The sequence below is a fragment of the Lynx canadensis genome, chromosome C1 (genome assembly GCF_007474595.2).
Source record: "Lynx canadensis isolate LIC74 chromosome C1, mLynCan4.pri.v2, whole genome shotgun sequence".
Taxonomy (NCBI): domain Eukaryota; kingdom Metazoa; phylum Chordata; class Mammalia; order Carnivora; family Felidae; genus Lynx; species Lynx canadensis.
This window is the reverse complement of record NC_044310.1, coordinates 125,218,841-125,238,155: the sequence shown is the minus strand read 5'-3', so window position 1 is coordinate 125,238,155 and position 19,315 is coordinate 125,218,841. Positions and strand designations below refer to the sequence as shown.

Genomic DNA, 19,315 nt, shown 5'->3' with positions numbered 1-19,315 from the left:
CAGAGGTTTTTATGCACATGTCAAATATTATTACCTTTATTGCAGAGTTATACACATCATGATTCCCAACCAGAGATAACCCTTGGCTTTACCACAAGGAGTTGTATCATTGAAAACAGCCCTAGGGTTGGACTCACCAGCAGCAACAGCAGATCCATAAGGGTGGAAACAAGTATGAAACAGGTAACACAGCCAGTAGAGCACAGAGCAGCAAAGTGGCGGGCGCCAGACTGCCTGGGTTCTGATCCTACTGGGTGACACTGGGCCATTTCCTTCACTTCTACATGCCCCACAGTCTGTCTAGAAATTGGGGATAACACTAGTACAGCTGATGGTCATTAGCTGCCACAGTTAGGTTCTACAAAGTCACAGTGAACCTTGAATTAGGGAATGCTGAACCAATGCTCCCACGGGAAACATAGCATTAGGTTCCTGTGAGCCTCTAGCCACATTTCTGTCAACTGATCAATTCATAATCATGTTTTGTGTTTCTGTTTTAAGACACCTATTTCATATTGTTGACTCATTAACACAGCCAGTATTGTAACTCATGCCTCATGATGCTTACCTAACACACATCAATTGTCTGTAAGGTACATCACAGCCTTCCTGCACCTAGGAACACGAAACAGCACTTTAACACTATGTTCAGGGGCCATTTTAAACCATAAAATCACCCAAGAAAAGTTCAAAAGTTCCCCCAAAGGAGGGGTACTAATTAGACCACAAGGAGAATACTTAGGCACAGGGTGAGACATGAAACAAGAAAGTAGAGCGTTGCATTGGTCAGTGTCAGCTAGGAATGTGCACATCAGGCAACTCAAATCTCCCTGCACTCTGGGTGTGTCTGTGAATGGCCACAAAAGCACCGCAACTATTGATTTTGCCATTACAGATACGTTATAACAAGGAGGCAAATATCTCACAGAATCTTCAAACAACAAGGACTGACTGAACCTGCCTCACAGAGTTGCTCGGATGATTCAATGAATTAAGACAGATACAGCACTGAGAACTCTACCATCATGGCACACGGTGAGTATTCAATAGATGTTAGCCATTACTGGGGAGACAAAAGGCTCCAAAAAACATTACATGGTGTAAAAAGCCTAACAAAATGATGAAAGGGGGACATAGGTGGTAAAAGAGAAACACAGAGGGAATATGGCATGGAGGAAAGGTCCCAAAACTCCTATTTCTTTCCCTCAATCTCTCACTGTATCTATTTATTTCCCTTCCTTTCCACCAAGAGGTACATACCTTGTGGCAACCATCCACCTTTTTGTTCTTAGATCCATTCTCTGCACGCCATGCCCTTTTTGCAACATATGCTAGGAAACCACATCTCCCAAAGCCCACTGCCATCTGGTTTCCATGCAGGGTTGGCCTACGGGAGGCACCAGCAGAAGCCAGGAGGGCAGCACAGGGAGGAAGCCAGGGTCTCTGCCCAGCAGCATCTCCTCCATGGATGCAGCTCTTCCCACAAGGCCCCGCGTTACCTTTGTGATTCCACCACCAGCTCCCACCATGCTGCAGCCCCAGGGGTATGACAACTTCCTGGCTGCTAATCTCTGGATTGCCACAGATAGCCTTTTTGGTATCTCACTACTTCCATCCCCTCCATACTCACTTTTCTAGTCGAGTTCTCCCGCCACTCAAGTACACACAGGCTCCCGAAGGATGCTATGCCCTCCAACTCTGCCCAGACTCTCCCCCCATATTCACCTGCACCCCGCACCCTCCCACAATCTCACCTCCCTTACTTTGACTCTCTGGCTTCCCTGGATTGAGAGCAAATAAAAGTGTTCAGGGTTTGGGGGTTTCTTGCATGTGTGTGCGCTTTTCAATTCACTGTTGCAGGAAGAAAAAGCGTACGTATGGAAACATTAGAGCTACTTCAGCTTTTTATCAATTACATCACCACGGCCACCTTTCAACATGGGCTACTGGCTGCCCCTGCACCAATGGTTTCCTTCTGCTTAAGTGCTATTTACTTTTTAAATACTAAGCATTACTCTCAACTCATAAATACCTGGATTGAAAAAAACCCAAATGCGGCCTATGGCACATAGCCAATGTTCTCTCATAGTCAGCACTGGTCATTCCTGGCTGCTGACAGCAGCCTGTGTAATCACTGTCCGTGAATTGAGGCAACTTCCATTCTCTTTGCTTTCCATTGTTTCTCACCCCACTGCATAAAAATGTAATGCCTGACCATCATCATGAGCAGGCATAAAAGGGGGAATAAATGAGTTCACGTGGATAAAAGAATGTAACAGCGAACACGGTTCTGCTAAGTGAATCAGAGAATCGGGAGAAGGGAGGCTATGGACAACATTCGCTACTCAGTGAACCCACGTTCTCTTCTCCCCCAACACACAGCTAGACTATGTTTTCTGGCAAGGTGGGCCAGGTGACTGAGTTCTGGGTAATGGAATATGAATGGCAAGGGGCTATGTGCTACCAAGCCTGGCTGAAATATTCTACCTGGCTGGCTGCTGCATGCTCCCCACAAACCACAGACTACGACAGACATCCCTGCAGAGTGCATCTGGAAGGGCCTGTCTTCAATGTCAGGACCGATTTGGTCTTGGTCACCAAATGACTTCTAAAAGGATCATTACCCCACACCACCACCACTAGCCTAAAACTACGAACTAGAAAAAACTTACACTGGGTGCAAACCGACCACACACACAGCCACACACATACATGAAGGGAGATCCATTTGTTACAGAAGGTCCCTCATGCAGGACACATACCTTCCAAAAGAAATGGTCAGACATCTGCTTGAGATGACCAAAGTAGCATATGAAATAATCCCCAGCATGTTCCTTCTATAAAGATTTCTACAAGGAAACCCATTTGGGCGGGAGACTCAGGAATAAGCACCTGTTCCTGGTCCCCTATTTCCCGTCAGGGAGAACAGTGCTGTGCTAACCAATTTTCAACTTCTAGCATAAAAACCAAGAGGCAGAGATGCAAAGGTGGGCCTCCCAGCATATGAGGTACAGAGCTAAGACTCACGTCTCCTAAACCAGTGCTGCTCAAAGTTGGGGGTGGGGGGTTCACAGAGCAGGGCCAGTCTACAAAGTACTTAGTGTGTAAAGAATAAGCACCAAACTTGAGGGTAAGTGTTTTGGAAGCTTTTATGGCAATGTGACAGGATAATTTTCTGGCTTTGAATCCACTAATAAAACTGAAGTCTTGTATTCTGGACTTCTTTTTTCTTTTTTCTTTTAATTTCACTTCTTAATCATTTATTTTTGTTGTACCAATCCATGATGATTTAGAAGTTTTAAAAACCGTTGTTTCTCCAGTCACCAAGAACCCCCAAACTCTTCAGCCCAATTCCCAGGGTTCCCACATGGCCTTCCCCAATCCTCCCTGCCTCACCTGGGTTGTCCTCCAACCTCCTGGCTGGGCAACTCGCTCACCCACCCCCTCTCAAGATGGTATCTCATTAGATAAGTGGCGGCAAACTTCCCAGAAGCCTTTTTGATACACGAGCTGTGGGCACTGATTCCTGTAAGCTATCAGGAGGCTCTGATCAAAATGAAGAGTTAAGTGAATGATCAATCAACACAGCTAAAATAACACAGGACTCTGGTCCCAGAAAATGGTCACGGTAAGAGAATAAATGACTAGAAACCTGTCCATGGGCCTTACCCATGTTAATTAACCTGAGGGAGAGCCTCAGCCTGCCCCACAGATGCTGTCTATCCATCACTCCAAGCCTGAAGGGACAAAATAAAATGGCCATCACCTCTCTCCTCCAGGGAGGCTGACATACATGGGAAATTACATACTGGCTTTGGGAAACATAAGAGGCTCTCAACAGAGTGAGTCGTCTCTGTGCGTGGCACCAGGTATGATGAAGTGAACAGCCTTCATCATTGCAAGGCCATAGGACGTGGAGACAGCATTAGCTGTGCCAAGCAGCAAACTGAATTGCCCGTTACAAGGGAGTGCTAAACTAGGGGCGCCTGGGTGGCTCAGTCGGTTAAGCATCTGACTTCAGCTCAGGTCATGATCTCACAGTTCATGGGTTTGAGCCCTGCGTTGGGCTCTGTGCTGAGAGCTTGGAACCTGGAGCCTGCTTTGGATTCTGTGCCTCCCTCTCTCTTTCCGCCCCTCCCCTACTCACACTGTCTCTCTCAAAAAACAAACTTTCAAAAAAAACACAAAAAACAAGGAAGTCCTGAACTAGCTGGAGAGGGATTTAAACACATACACATCTTCTTGAAACTGAACAGAGAGAAAAGCAAATTGATAGCAAGGACATAAGGAAAGAATGAACAAAGGAAACCACAGGTAAGGGTAGATCCAGATAGCACCAACCATCCTCAGAGTGTGGGTATGCTGGGGGGTGCTACAGGTCTAGGTTCCAGGCAGACCCCATTTTTAAAAATGTCCAGGGTCTGTGTCTCCCTCTCTCTCTGCCCCTCCCCCGTTCATGCTCTGTCTCTCTGTCCCAAAAATAAATAAAAAAACGTTGAAAAAAAAAAAAATGTTCAGGGACTTGGGGTACCCGGGTGGCTCAGTTGGTTAAATGTCCGACTTTAGTTCGGGTCATGATCTCACTGCTGATGAGTTCGAGCTCTGTGGTGACAGCTCAGAGCCTGGAGCCTGCTTCGGATTCTGTGTCTCTCTTTCTGTCCCTCTTCTGCTCACACTCTCACCCTCTCAAAAATAAGTAAACGTTAAAAAAAAAAATTTTTTTTTAATGTCCAAGGACAGAAGTATGGTAATTTTAACAGAAGCACCTTTCACAGTTAAGACATGTGTCATCAGGAGATCAGAAAGGGAGCCACCAGATACGGTGAGGAAGGGGTGGAGGGGGGTACCTGAGTGTTTTAGTTAAGTCTCCGCACTTCTCTGGATACTTGAAATATTTAAACATTTTTTTTTTTTTTTCAGGTAAAATCAGAGAAAGATACATGACATTGTTTTGAAAGCTCTTGCCAGGGACCAAGAATTGTGATTAGGTCCAGTCAAAGCCAGGCATGTCTTATGAAGACAACTGCTCTACCCTTACACATGCGCCCTGGCGATGACACATCTTCTACCCCCACAGCCACATTTGTCCCTTCCCTCGGGCAGGGAGAGAAGCAGGGTTTCATCCACCATGCCCGTCCATCAGTACTGGGCGGGGGCTACCCGGCATGCAGTCCTACCGTCTCTGGGGCACTCGCTGGGCTCTGAGAGAGAGGAATGAGATGCCAATGTGCACCACAGGCAAAGGGCCAGGATGGTGACAGATATTCCTCAGGTACCAGTCTTCCCAAAGCCTGTGGTCACTATCAAGCTGGCTCAAGAGTCTCTTCCTACCCCACTGCAGGGAGGCTAGCCACCTACACACTGGACTTGGCTGCACAGCACACAGCCAAGGTCAGGCACTGACATTTCCTAAGACATGACTAATGTCCTGAGAACCGCAGAAAGAAATCTGAGCACAGGCAGAGAAGGGGTTTCATTTCAATCACATCTCAGGCCTGCCATCTAAGCCCCCACCTCTTCCAAGATTACTCATCTTTGACGCCAACAGGAAAACATCATTAACTTGAAATCCCATAATCTTCATGTGATGAACATATTTCAATGTCTATACTACCGGAATAATAAAACACACACCTTTTTCTACCAAAAACCTTTCCCGCTTTAGACTCATTCTTTCAGCTCGCTGCGCTGCCATGGACCAGGAGCTGTGCCAGCCACTAGTGCTGAGAAGAACAGTTAAGGCCAATCCTAGCCCTCAAGGAATTTACAGTCTACTAGACCCACAGTAAGTAAAAGGCATTCTGATTCCACTTCACACCTTCTTCACTTTCTTTGGCTGTATGTGTTCACAAGATCTCCCGGTGTGGCTCTGGTTTTTATTTTTACCACAAACAATGCATCTTTCTCTTCAGGTCAGTTCTTAAGAAATGAAAGAAGGTGGTTCTTTGAAAAATTGGGGCATTAAAAAAACCAGGTATGGGATCTACAAGGCCCATCTGAAGAGCCTTTAAGTTTGTTTGTTGTTGTTGTTGTTGTTGTTTAATGTTTTCTTATTTTTGAGAGATAAAGAGAACATGCGACCAGGGCAGGGACAGAGATGGGGCCGGGGGGGGGGGGGGGGGGGGGGGGACAGACACAGGATCCCAGGCGGGCTCTGCACTGACAGCAGTGAGCCCGATGTGGGACTCGAACTCACCAACCATCAGAACATAACCTGAGCTGAAGTCAGACGATTAACTGACTGCGCCACCCAGGTACCCCTGAAAAGCCTTATCTGACATCTATTTTCCTCTCTTTTCACAGGCTCTGTGGTAATCAGAGTTAAACAGTTATTTGTTCTTAAGAGCCTGACCTAAACTGATTCATATGGTTACGCATCAACATAAAGATAAAGCCAGGGCAACTACTTCCTAAGTGAGAATGGAGATGGTGTGGGAAGAATGGTGATCTGTTTCTCTGCCTTCAGGAAGACCCAACAATGTCCACACTCTTGGGAGGTGCCTAAGTGTGTGAAAGTCACCTGCTTCCTATTCTGAAGGCTACTTAAAAGGATTATAAGAAATGCAAACTCAGGCACCTGGGTGGCTCAGTCGGTTAAGAGTCAGTCTCTTGGTTTCCGCTCAGGCCATGATTTCACAGTTCGTGAGTTTGAGCCCACATCGGGCTCGGCACTTACACTGCAGAGCCTCTTGGGATTCTCTCTCTCTCACCCTGTCTCTCTGTCCCTCCCCTGATTATGCACGCTCTCTCTTTCCCTAAATAAATGAATAAATAAATTTTAAGAAAAAAAAAGAAATGCAAACTCATCTGTGATATGGCTTCCCAGTTACAAATGTCAATGCCAGCCAAGTCTGCTGTGTTGGGAACCCTTCCAACAATAGGTTGACAATAGCCCAATTCGACGGCTCTGGAGGAGGCTGACAGACAGCTGCTCTTTCAGTAGTCATTCCCAAAGGAGCCAACAGGCCTCCTTCAAAGGCAGCTAGATATGGCAGGCTCAAAAGGGAAGGTGACAACATATTTGGTGGCAGATAGACAAAGCCCAGGGGTGCCACACAATGCCAACACGTCTGCCTGCTCCATGAAGGCTGTCAACCCCACAGAGTGCACAGCTGAGAGCAGGAGGTAAGGGCAGACACAGACACAGGGTGGTGGGAGGAGGGGATCACAGCACAGGATAGGCAGAAAGATCTTCATTGTTCCCACAGCATAAGCCCCAGCAGCTGGGGATCAGGGACCTCAGACCCACCTCCAGGTCTCCAGGACGTCAGCCACTACCCCCAGCTGCCATGCCTGCCAAGCCTCAGAGGGCAGTAAACAAACTGCTCTGTCAGCAGTAAACTCACTTCCAAACAGACCCCTGAAGATACACTGTTCAGTTGTCCAGCCCCTGAAATGAAGTCCCATTACAATTAAGTCATGTGTGTACGTGGTGGGGTGGGGGAGATGGATTAAATGTGCCTATTTAATCTTAGACAAAATTCCACATCTTCAGAAATTCAGAATCCCTTTGAGGTTCCAAAAGAGACACTTCTTGTTTCTCTGGTTCCTCCCAGCAGGACAAACTCTGAAGGTGACAGCTAGAGAGAAGCCTCTGATAAAAGTCACATGGTCATATGATTTTCTAGCTCTAACATTAAGGCTTTTATTCCTATCAGACATTCGTCTGCTTGTGAGTTGCTGGCGTGTTTTTTCCCCCCACTGTGGTATTTTTTTCCCCTGTGATGTTGTTAGAGACAAAGTGTGTTCAAAGACCCACATACATCAAAGAAACAGGAATTAAGTATGTTTAATGTTTCATTTTGTTAGCCCCATAACCTTGACACCCAAATCCTATCAGACTGTGAAATCCAAATACTCTGCTCCCAAGTCGAACATCTCATTCATCAAGGTAACCCTCAAGGGTGGCCTGGACACTAATTTTAATTGCTACGGGCTATTCAGACAGTTCAAATAATAAAGTACTTAGCACATTTCCTCCCTCATAAAATATGTTCATAACTGAGGACTTAGTACATGTACTTCTTGAGCAATGGCTCCTTGATACAGACAGTTCGGAGACTGTGCAGTCTTTAGGAATCATTCTGTCCGATTCATCGGTTTGACTTCTATTCCCACCATGACCCTCTGTGTCAGGTTTGGGATGACTAGCTCTGAAGGAGCCAGCCATTCCATGTCAGGGTAACCGGCCATGATCAAGCTAAATCAAGTTGTGTTTGATAATGACTGAATAAAATAATCAATGGACTTCTGCTCTAGTCACTTAACTAATTCTAACCAGCTAAAATATCCTTACCCAATTATCCCAAAAGATTAAGCTCCACCAGGCCTTAACCAGGTAGGTTAAGGCCTCAGGATTGTCCCCTCAGGATTGGAACGGCACTAGCAAAGCCACCTCTCAGCCCTTTGGGACTAGGTGTCTATATTCTCACAGTTCCAAATGCTAACATCTGACTCAACTATTTGCACTTCTCCCTCCCAACGGCAAATATCCTGGGTCTGTAATCAGCCACATGAATATCTGCTTACTTCAGTACTTACATGGCCTAATGGATCCTCCTCCAATGCTCACTTCAGAACAGTAATCACTCCTGAAATCACAAAGACAAAGACACTGTTAAGTTTCTCCTCTTTAACTTCTTGACCTATTGCCAACAGGTTGACAAAGACCTTCTATGGACTTTATTTCTCCCATTTTGGAACCCAGTTGCCTTTCAACACAGTCTCCCAAAAAGAGATAGCCTAAAAATAGCCAGCTGGGAAGGCCGATCACTTCAACACCCAAAGGCATTCACCTAAAAAAAAAAAAACAAAAAAAAAAAAACAAAGTATGATCGCACGTGTTAAGACCCCAAATCATCCATTATTAGCTCAGTAGGAGCAAGACTATGTTTGGCAATGATGGGGCTTCTCCAAATCTCGGGAGGCATTAAACCCAAGCTTTTACCAATTCTAATGCTTTCCGGACTAGACTGCATTAATATACACACACAGTTCCAAATATATGTATGCACACATTTTTAAAAACAGATAGCTCTATTACCAAAAACTAAAGAGTTTGCAATAGAAGATAAACCCAACTGAATTACATGCCTGTTCATTCAAATGGAACAGATTACTTGTAGCCACTTCACCTTCAAGAAGAAGAAAAAAAAAGAGTGAAAAGCATTTTAGAAATAGATCTATGTGCTTCTGATAAAGCTAGTATTTTCCCTCTATAATATTCCTTTATAAAATAAAAGGGGGGGTACATGTCCTTTAACAGATATATACTGCATGTTTCTGATATTCCTGGAATTTGTCAGCAGAGAATTAGAAAACTGAAATAGTTCAACAGTGAGGGAGGGAAGGAGACAGGGGGAATGGAGGAGGGAGGAAAAAATAAAAACCATGATGCACAGACCCATCTTCAAGCGGACTCCCCAGAAGTATTCTAAGACTAACCAACTGCTTCACCACTGAAGAACCTCATGGAAGAACATGATGCATCATTTTCTGCTACAAAATGTCTGAATTAGGCTATTTTTTTTTAAGTTTATTTATTTATTTTGAGAGAGAGAGAGAGAGTACAATCAGGGGAGGGCCAGAGACAGAGAGGGTGAGAGAGAGAGAATCCCAAGCAGGCTCCGCACTGACAATGCAGAACCCAATGGAGGGGGCTTGAACTCACGAACAGTGAGACCATGACCTGAGCCGAAACGCAGAGTCAGATGCTTAACCAAGTGAGCCACCCAGGCGCCCCTGAGTTTGGTTATTTTTTAAATCGAAATCTTTTACATCAAAATTGTTATATGGTCTACAGCATACAACTAACTACCCCTCGCAGCATTAACACCTGTGTGTCAATGATCTCTGAGCAATACCAGACAGCTGTGTGCCAGGGCACTTGGAAGAGGCTCGACCAGCGGTCATTCCAAACCACCAACTCCAGCCATCAGTCCTACCTCAGAAATGTTTACTGAAGAAGGACAGAAGGTCAAGGGCACCTGGGTGGCTCAGTTAGTTAAGCAGCCGACTTCGGCTCAAGTCATAATCTCATGGTTAGGAGTTCGAGCCCCACATCTCTGTGCTGAGAGCAGAAAGCCTGCTTCAGATCCTCTGTCTTCTCTCTCTCTCTCTGCCCCTCCCCTACTTGCATGCACTCTCTCAAATAAACATTAAAAAAATTTTTTTAAGTGGACTTCATTTAAAAAAAAAAAAAGGAAGGATGGAAGGTTAGAAAGCACTCCGTCAATGTCAGTGATCGTGTGGCCCCCTTTTTATATCAGTCTCCATTTGGACACAGCTCTGAGGTGAAAGAACAGTTTATAGGGATGCAATACTGTGAAACCAAAGAAGCTGCTAATTCCACCAAGTCCAGTCATCAAGATGTATTTTAAGAAAACAATCCTGAGCATTTTGGTCAATACCAAAACCCCTTCAATCATGTGTAGTGGCATAAGCTAGCAAAATGAATATCCATGTGCCTTAGACCTAAATGATAAAGGCCTACTTTCTGTGTTTTTGCTCTTTTCTGTCTGTTTTCATCAACATCTCAACTGGTGCATTAAAGGGCAATTTTCCGAGTAAGGGCTGGGATCGAGCAGTTAAGATTGTATGATTTTTTTAAATGTGCATGATGTGCCTCCTCCCCCCACAAAAAGTTCAATGCTCTCAAATCTGAATTTTTCTTTGATAATACATTAACTAAAAACTCAACCTTGATTTCCCCTTAAGCATCAGACAAGCTATTCCTCAAGTCCTATGAAAACGAGTGCATTACCCTTGGCTCTATCATTAGCAAAATTCATGGTCACTATGAAACCAAAGGGCCATTCAATTCCTATCCTCAGCAAACTTTCATGTTCAACTCATCTTAAATTATCATTTGCTGAGGAGCTAAATAAGTAAAACATTAATGAGAACTTAGTCACTTCTAGTTAGGTCTCTAGATCAAGAAAACATGGAAGGAAGTCCTTTCTCCTTCCTCATTTTGTTTTTTAGTTTATTTATTTACTTTGAGAAAGAGAGACAGAATGGGCAGTGGGGAGGCAGAGAGAGAAGGAGAGAGAATCCCAAGCAGGCTCTGCACTGTCAGCACAGAGCCTGATGCAGGGTTCAAACTCACAAACCATGAGATCATGACCTGAGCTGAAACCAAGTGTCTGATGCTTAACCCATTGAGCCACCCAGGCACCCCTCTCCTTCCACATTTTCAGAACAGCAGCACTTTACAGCTTCATCAAGATTTCACCCACACGTTTGTTTTCTGGGCATTAATAGCCTCCCTCACTCTCTTCTTGGGCTCACGCTTTGATTTTCCTCCCTTTCTTAATTACACCTAAATTAGGAGAGCATTTGTAAAGCATCATGGGAATTCAATTCAATCTAAAAAGAAAAAGGTGGTGAACACAGGAGACAAAGTCAGTGAAAAAGTAGCCAGGAAAAGCTGGAATCCCATTTTCAACCAACATTTAACCCCATGATTTGTTATTTTGGATAAAAGAGATTACAAATGGGTAGCAAAATACCCTACTTGACCAGCTCTGCGCTCTAGGGTGGTATTCTATAAGGAATCTGCCCTGGAGTTTCTTGCCTCCCACCCCCTTCCCTTGCATGTTTGAGAATCACCACCACAGAACCTCCTTTGGATCCAGTAACACATGACGATGGTGGCCAATTCCAGACCTAGGGGTCTCACACCTCCTCGCCCCTCATGTCCTTCTGCACCAGAATCTTCTGGGTTGATCCCCTTCTCAAGTTTACACTCAAGTTTTTCACTGTCTTATTCCCTATGAACCATGTCTCTCCATGTCTCAGAATCATGATGCCAAACAACCGTGGACATAGCTCAAAACAGTCTTTCCCTGTCTCCTTTCCTGGAGGTTAATAAGCCAAGGTGGCTCACGGACAGCACCAACGCTGTTCCATACATGTATTCATGTGAGAAAATAGTTGAAGGGAGCGTATGGCTCTGTCCAAAGTATCTTCATGCCTACAGAAATCATTTCAAATGATAAGATGTACTTACTGGTACCCACGAGAGAATCATAAGCATGTTTATAAGCTTTTATCATTCAATCTTCCTGATCAAATATCAGATAATATCAGATAGTCACATAGCAAAAAAACAAAACAAAACAAAACCACAATGGCAATGCTGGCTTCAAATGGCTTTCATCTTATGTGGGGCAGGGCAGCTAAATTCACCACAAAGTGAAATTTTGCACAATTACAAAGATCTAAAGCGATCCTTGACATCAGAACTTACACAACTTAACCTTAAATACTTTTGGTTGCAACATACTTCAAAACTTTCTAGCACCTTTCCATTTCAGGGAGGCCTCTCATCGCAATGCCACTGAAACTTTCCCCCCAAATACAGTCCAATCTAAATCTGCCCCACATTGCTCATGCTGCCTGGACTCAAAGAGAGAAGTCCAATGCTCACAAGCTGTGTGAGGACCACCAAGTGGCTCTCTCAGTCTCCATCTTCTTGTGTCTGAACAGAGGTGATCATGGTGTCTCATTCACAGAACGGCAGTGGGATTCATCTGAGCTAACACAACACAGCCAGAACCACAGCTACCACCTGACAGGGAACCCTCCACAAATATTAGGGATTCTTACCGCTGTGGCTGCTACTGCTGAACGATCATTCATAGGATAAAAAAAGGCAGTTGTAGAACCAGTCAGAAGCCTGGAACCACAGCCTCTCGTAATGCTGGTTACATCAGATTTTCATTTTGCTAACAGCTATTTTGCACGGCAGGTGTGACAGTAACAATGATTCAGTGACCGGGGACTTGGCAATACCCTTAGTTAAAATGACTGTTCTCCTCCAGATGGTCCCCAGGTAAAATGTGTTTGATGGACAAGTAAAAAAAATTCAAACCTTGCAACTTGAGAATTCATAGGTAACTTGAATTCTAGAGGTATTTGTATCCATCAAAGTTTATCCAAGATTCAGGGGCACGCGGGTGGCTTAGCTGGTTAAGCATCCAACTTCTGCTCAGGTCATGATCTCATGGTTTGTGAGTTTGAGCCCTGTGTCCAGCTCCGAGCTGACAGTGCAGAGCCTGCTTCGGATTCTGTTTCTCTCTCTCTCTCTCAGAAATAAACATTAAAAATTTTTTTTAATAAAATAATGTTAAAAAAAAAACACATTTATCCAAGATTTTACCAAGACATGAGGACAGTGGGCTGGGAGAGCCAGGGACACCATTTATCTAGGTTTGCCCCTGTTTTTTATGGTTCACTCACAATGTCAGGAAGAGCAGAATCCCTTGACAAAGCTTGCACACCATCCCCAAGGGTGATTAGTATTTTCATCAAGATTATTTTAACAGACACTAAGGAATTAATCTTGGAATTCAGTTGCTTGAACCTTCCCCAAATTACACCTGTTTCTGTCCTTTGGCCCAAAGGTTCTCAACACGCAGTCTCAAATCAACAATATCAACATCATCTGTGAAGCTAGCAATGCAAAATCTCAGACCTCACCACACCCCTACTGAATTAGAGACACTAGGCTGGGGCCCAGGAGAGTCGGATGCTGGCTCAAGTTTAAGAACAACTTCCAATAGGCTATTAACACATGGGCTGGGGCATCAGAACATACAGCTCTTTTCCTTCAACTATCTGGCATTCCTCGGATCCATAAAACCTGCTATAGGATGATGTCAGCTGTTCCGTTTATTTTTAATTCTTCATGATGAGGCTGATGATGATTCATTCAGCACCTTATGTGATCACTTAAATAGTAAGGATCCTTCTTGCCCACCCCTAATGGAAGGTGACTGCTGCCTGTTATTTCTGCTGTAATTACAGGAACAATTCAGTAACAAAAGCTTGTCCTTTATCAACCTCAGCAAAAGCTGTGATAGAGAGTTATAATTATAACACTCCATTCTTTCCCATAATGTGTTCACAATAATGTATCCTTTGAAAGTGATCATACCACATGTCATAACAAGGAAACACAGAACCCAGGATCAAATTTAGCTTATTGTAAATAGAAATCAAAACTCCAAGTGTTTGGGCACACCTTTTCCAATTGACATCAAACAAGTACACGTTAGCCATCCGGCTGTATCTCATTTATTTAAGTGAAATATGGGGGCTGGGGGAGGTGATTTAATGCATTCTGTGGTCCTAAGGTAACCTCACAATACTCAACAGCTATCACCAGACAACACCCATCATCTAACTAATTATCAAAGCAGGAAGCATTAAGGAGCATTTCCTAAATAATAAATAATCCTTTTCCCTACCTTTAATTTGTTGATATGTGTATTAATTTGGAGAAGTTAATTTCATACTTGTTGTGAGGTCTCCCGATGAATTGTGAATACCAGCATATTATTAGTTTCCCTTTCCTTTTTGATTAATTTCACACTTATGCTGGATAAGAAAGGTTAGATTAATGATGTCTGCAAGACAGCGTTCAGTTCTTGTAAGATACTAAATCAACCTCATGTTCAAGTAAACACAGAATGCAGATAAGGAAATGATAATGGAATTGTCTCCAGGATGTGTTTAAGGTGCCATGCAAATAAATGCCCAGAAACCCAGAGTGTTTAAGCTGTAAACTCCACTGACTACTCCTCCAGAAGGGGAGGAAAATAAAGGCCAGAGTTCTGAAGACTGCAATATGCACCAATAAACCTGTGCCCTTACCACTGACCCCAGAGATGAACTGATTTATCACACTACAATTCTCAATTTTCCAAGGGTCCCTCTGTATATTACTTGTCTCTTCCCATCCTTGTGTTTTCTAGACTCTCTACAACAGTCTCAGGACTCCTAGCTCAATAGGTATTGAATAGGCAGGCCGCCTTCTACAGAGGATAAAAAGGAGCATAAACTCAGGCTCAACATGCAGCTTCAGTATGCACACACATGCTACTCCTATTTTCTAGGATAATGTCTACATTAACTGAGAACCTGCTACGTACCAAGACACCAGGTACCTTGTATAAGTTAACATAACCACAGCTCTTTGAGGTACAATTATACACAGTTTGCAGATGAAGAAACTGAAGCTCAGAAAGCTACCTAGCTTGCTTAAGTGACCACTATCTTCACACAGATCTGTCAAGCTCCCAAGCCTGGAATCTTCCATTCCACACCACTTCCCCAGAGCATGAGTAAATAGAACACTTATGGCTGCCTAGACATTATTCCAGAAGACCTGAAAACTACAGGCATGCCATCTTCCTCTAAGAAACTTCCCTGCCTACTCTAGCTCCAACTGACCTAAGTCTTGTTTGCATCTCAACATTTAAATACAATGTCACAGTTCTGTGCTATTAGACTAATGTCCACTACGCTATGCAGTGTCTTAACCCTCCCTGCACAGACAAGCCTGCCCAACTGAGACCTATATCCAAGTCCTAACACAGGGATCGGTCATCTCTGGTCTGGTCATGGTCTCAAGCAGTCCTATCCAGTATGGTAGCCACTTACTACATGTGGCTCAATTCAATCACAACAAAATAAAATTAAAAATGCAGTTCCTCAGACACACCAGCCACATTTCAAAGGTCCAATGTCCACACGTGGCTAGTGGCTATCATATTGGACAGTTCAGCTACACAACATCTCCGTCATGGCAGAAAGTACTACTGGGTGGTGCTGGTGCAGAGATATTCTAAGAAGGCATGCTCTCATTTAATATCCTACCAACAGTGTGCAGGAGGACTGAGTCTGTTTGCCATAGAACTCATCAAGGGCACCATCAGACCAACTGTGGCCATACCTATGGGTCTTTGGAGCTCATCCTTTAAGGAATAACATTCCGTGACAAGTTAGGTCATTTGTAGACTTAGAAATAAAGGACGGGCCTCGCAGAAGAGAAATGAGAAGACACAATCATCATAAGCCCTTCCATTTGAGAATAACCATGCTAACCAACTGTAGGTCAGGAAAGACTCAGCAGCAACCACAGCCGCATGCACAAGGGCGTCCCTGAGGCATACCCTCACTGAAACACTTTCTCAAGAAGTTAATCTCCCCTATTCCTCCTTGGTAAGACAAAATCCCCAAATTTGGTCTCTTGTTTCTAATGATTAAAGAAATCAATGCAAGGACACCACTTCTCAAATCACTCTCACCCAACTGCTTCACTAAAAGTTGGATAATTAACAATGAGACAAGCCTTTGGTGACAATCAAAGTCTGACAGAAGGTTAGAAAAGAGAGCCTCTGTCCCTGTGGTGACATCTGACCTGGAAGGAGTTACTTCAAAGATTTCCAGGAATTAAAAACTTGAGAAACTCTGGGTACAGCTCCCATCTAGGCCAAGATCCTAGAACATACTGTTGGTTACTATTAGATTAGAAAGCCTGGGGTACAGCACACAGAGTGTTAAACATCAAGGTCACTGACCTGACCTTTGAGGATTACAACCTCCTCAGTGCACTGAGCATAGCAGCTCTTCCCTTGGTCAGTTCTTCATTGCTTTCCTCTCCCATGCTCCCTCCTATCTGCACAATATGCCCAAGACAAGTCAGTCTCCATGGCTGCCAACATGGGTTATAAAGTGGTGGACCCAAGTCCACGTGCCACCTTCAATGCCAACTCCTTCAGGTAATTGCCCTTATCAGTCCCAGACTCCAGATCACACCTGGGCCTCTCTCACCACGATGAAAAAGTAATGAATGGGAGCTCTGTAGAGCTAGGAAAAGAGATGCAGGTGGAGAGTTGTCTAATAAAAATGCAAATCAATTCTTTCCTGTGGAGTGAAAGGGAGATAAACTAACACATTCCTCTCTTAGAGCCTATGAAAATCATCTGATCCTGGATAAATGTTCCTCTCTCGCCTCAGTCATATCAGTAAGGCCCACCCTTGCCTTTCTTCAGGGCATTACTCACCTTTGCCCATGGAATTACAAGACCTAATGAAAGTTCCAGCATTAACCCTTCCTGCTCAGTGGCTCACAACAATAGCTTTGTGACCTGGTGGACCTTCTCCAGCCTCATCCCCCTCCCTCCCAATCCATTCCTGATAACCTGCCAGATGCACCTCAGGAACACCCACCCCCCCCCACACACACACACACGCACGCACGCACACCGTCTCACAAGGTGGCTTAGGCCACCATTTCTAAGATCAAACCCTGGCCTTGTCCGCCCTCCTCAATCAGGGCAGATAAGGCACTAGTCTTTCTTATCCCTGTCACCATGTCTTCCCCACCCCCAACACATCCAACTTACCCCTCCCACATCACAAACATCTACTCTGGGAAACTTTCCCAAACCTGAAGTGCTGTTCCCTCCTGTGTGTGGTAACATTCAAAACCAGAATGTCAGCTCCTCAAGAACAGGGCAGGTCATACTTTTCCAGATCTCTGAGGAGCATGTTAGACTCAGAATCTTACACAAAACCGATGTTTCTCAAATATTTGATAATCCACTGAAAAGAGCCCCAATCCATGCTTGTAAGCCCATTAGTCTGACTGGATTCTCAGACCACTAAGACCCCTTCAATACACAGTTTATTCACCATAAGCCCATGGAGGCTCCATGCTGCAGGATGGAGCCTAGACTCTGGGCTGCCTCTGCCTCATGAAATCCAGCTCCACCACTTGCTTGGCAAGGCACTTAATACCTCTACACCTCCCTTTTACCTTCTGTGAAACCCAGGTAATAATAGTACCTACCCCCAGGAGCGCGGAGGGTTCGAGACAATGGTAAAGCACGTAGCCAAGCACCTAGCACCCAGTAGACATTCAACAAATGTTACTCTACCCTTCTTTCTCCTATTATTAGTAAGCCTCCTTCAGAGGACAGGGGGGGCACCTGGGTGCTCCGTCGGTTAGGCATTCGACTTTGGCTCAGGTCATGATCTCACGGTTTGTGAGTTCAAGCCACTCATTGGGCTCTCTGCTATCAGCACACAGCCTGCTTCAGACCCTCTGTCCGCGCCCCTCTGCCCTTTTCCCTGCTTAGGCTCTCTCTCTCAAAAATAAACATTTAAAAGGGCGGGGGGGGGGGGGGGGACATGTAGCATAGCAACAACATGGTTACAAGGATTAAAATCACTTGTGTTCAAATCCCAACTCTATTCTGATCCTGGCCGTGGGACCTCGGGGGAAATTATTCAACCACTAAGCTACAGTATCTTTATCTCTAAAATGTGATAAATAATCAACCTCAAAGAGTCAGTCTAAGGATTAAGTGAGGGACTATATCTGAAATTCCCAGTACATGGTGAGCAGCTCAATTAATGGCATTTACTAAAGAGGATTTTAATTCAAAACAAAACACAACTGGAAAAGGAAACAAAAAACAAACAAACAAACAAAAAAACCGTCGTGCTCCTTGCTCACATCTGTCATCTCCTTCCGGTCACATTCTTTAAGCTCGTAAACCAGGCCGGCCTTTCGGCTGACAACCCCCACCTCCTGGGTCATGAGCCAGAGTCCTCACACAGGGAATGCATAAAAATTACATTGAGAGCTGCAAGGAGACTCATTTCCTCAAGGCAAATATGTGCCTCCTCATTTTTATAGCTTTGTCAATCTCTAAATATTCATAGCTACTCATATTTACACATAACACTAGCAAGGCCATTCCTGAATGGAAAACACACTGCTACTATTGGTTACTTTTTGAAAAATGAATCTGTGATTGAAACCAGTCTAACAAAAAAGAGCCCCAAGTGCAGAGAGAAAAAATATTCACACATATGGAATGAACATTCCGGTGGATAAGATGTTACAAACTTCACTAAAGACAGTCCCAGCCAGGAGGATACCCTTTAACCGGAAGAAACATAAAACTCTTTCAGATACATTTTGCAAGGTTTTGCAAACTCAGAGGGGCAGTCAGAGCACAGGGAGGCCCGGAACTCCCACTCTCTGCCTACCTAGGGCCCCGGGGGTTACTTAGTTTCTTTCTACTCTTCCAAGGTCCCGTCCTGGGGCCCACGGGGCATCGCGGGTGGGAGGTGGTGGAATCCTTGACCCAGGTCTCAACTGCTGGAGGGTAGAGGAAGGGCACGAGGCCAGCGCTCAGAAGTTATAGGAGTTACCAGGTAACCAGGTTCGCGCTAGAAATACGTGTCCTCTGGGCCACAGCCTTACTGCACAGAGCTGGAAAATGACTTTTCTTCCGGGGGCTCCCAGGCCCAGCCCCAGCCACCAGAGCAGGGCCCAGCAGGCTCACCACACTGGGCTTGCTGGGGCACACGAGCTCTTACCTTACCAAGTCATCTGGTGCAGACAGAAGCTTCCCCTCTGATGCAGGCCCTAGGCGGGAGAGCTTGTCAGAATCCAAGAGGCGTGAGCTAACCAGGCTGCTTCACAAGGGCCTCCATCTCTCTGAAGACCCGC

At 44.8% G+C, this 19,315-nt stretch overlaps 1 protein-coding gene across 2 annotated transcripts in view; it reads right to left on the bottom strand.

Annotated features, from left to right (window-relative positions):
- Positions 1-19,315, bottom strand: part of MGAT5 (alpha-1,6-mannosylglycoprotein 6-beta-N-acetylglucosaminyltransferase) — a 335,910-nt gene that overhangs the window by 280,039 nt on the left and 36,556 nt on the right. For both annotated transcript variants that reach the window (XM_030326467.1, XM_030326469.1), the window contains exon 2: positions 8,542-8,591. The gene's annotated coding sequence lies outside the window, so the exon portion shown is untranslated. The remainder of the gene's footprint in view (positions 1-8,541; positions 8,592-19,315) is intronic.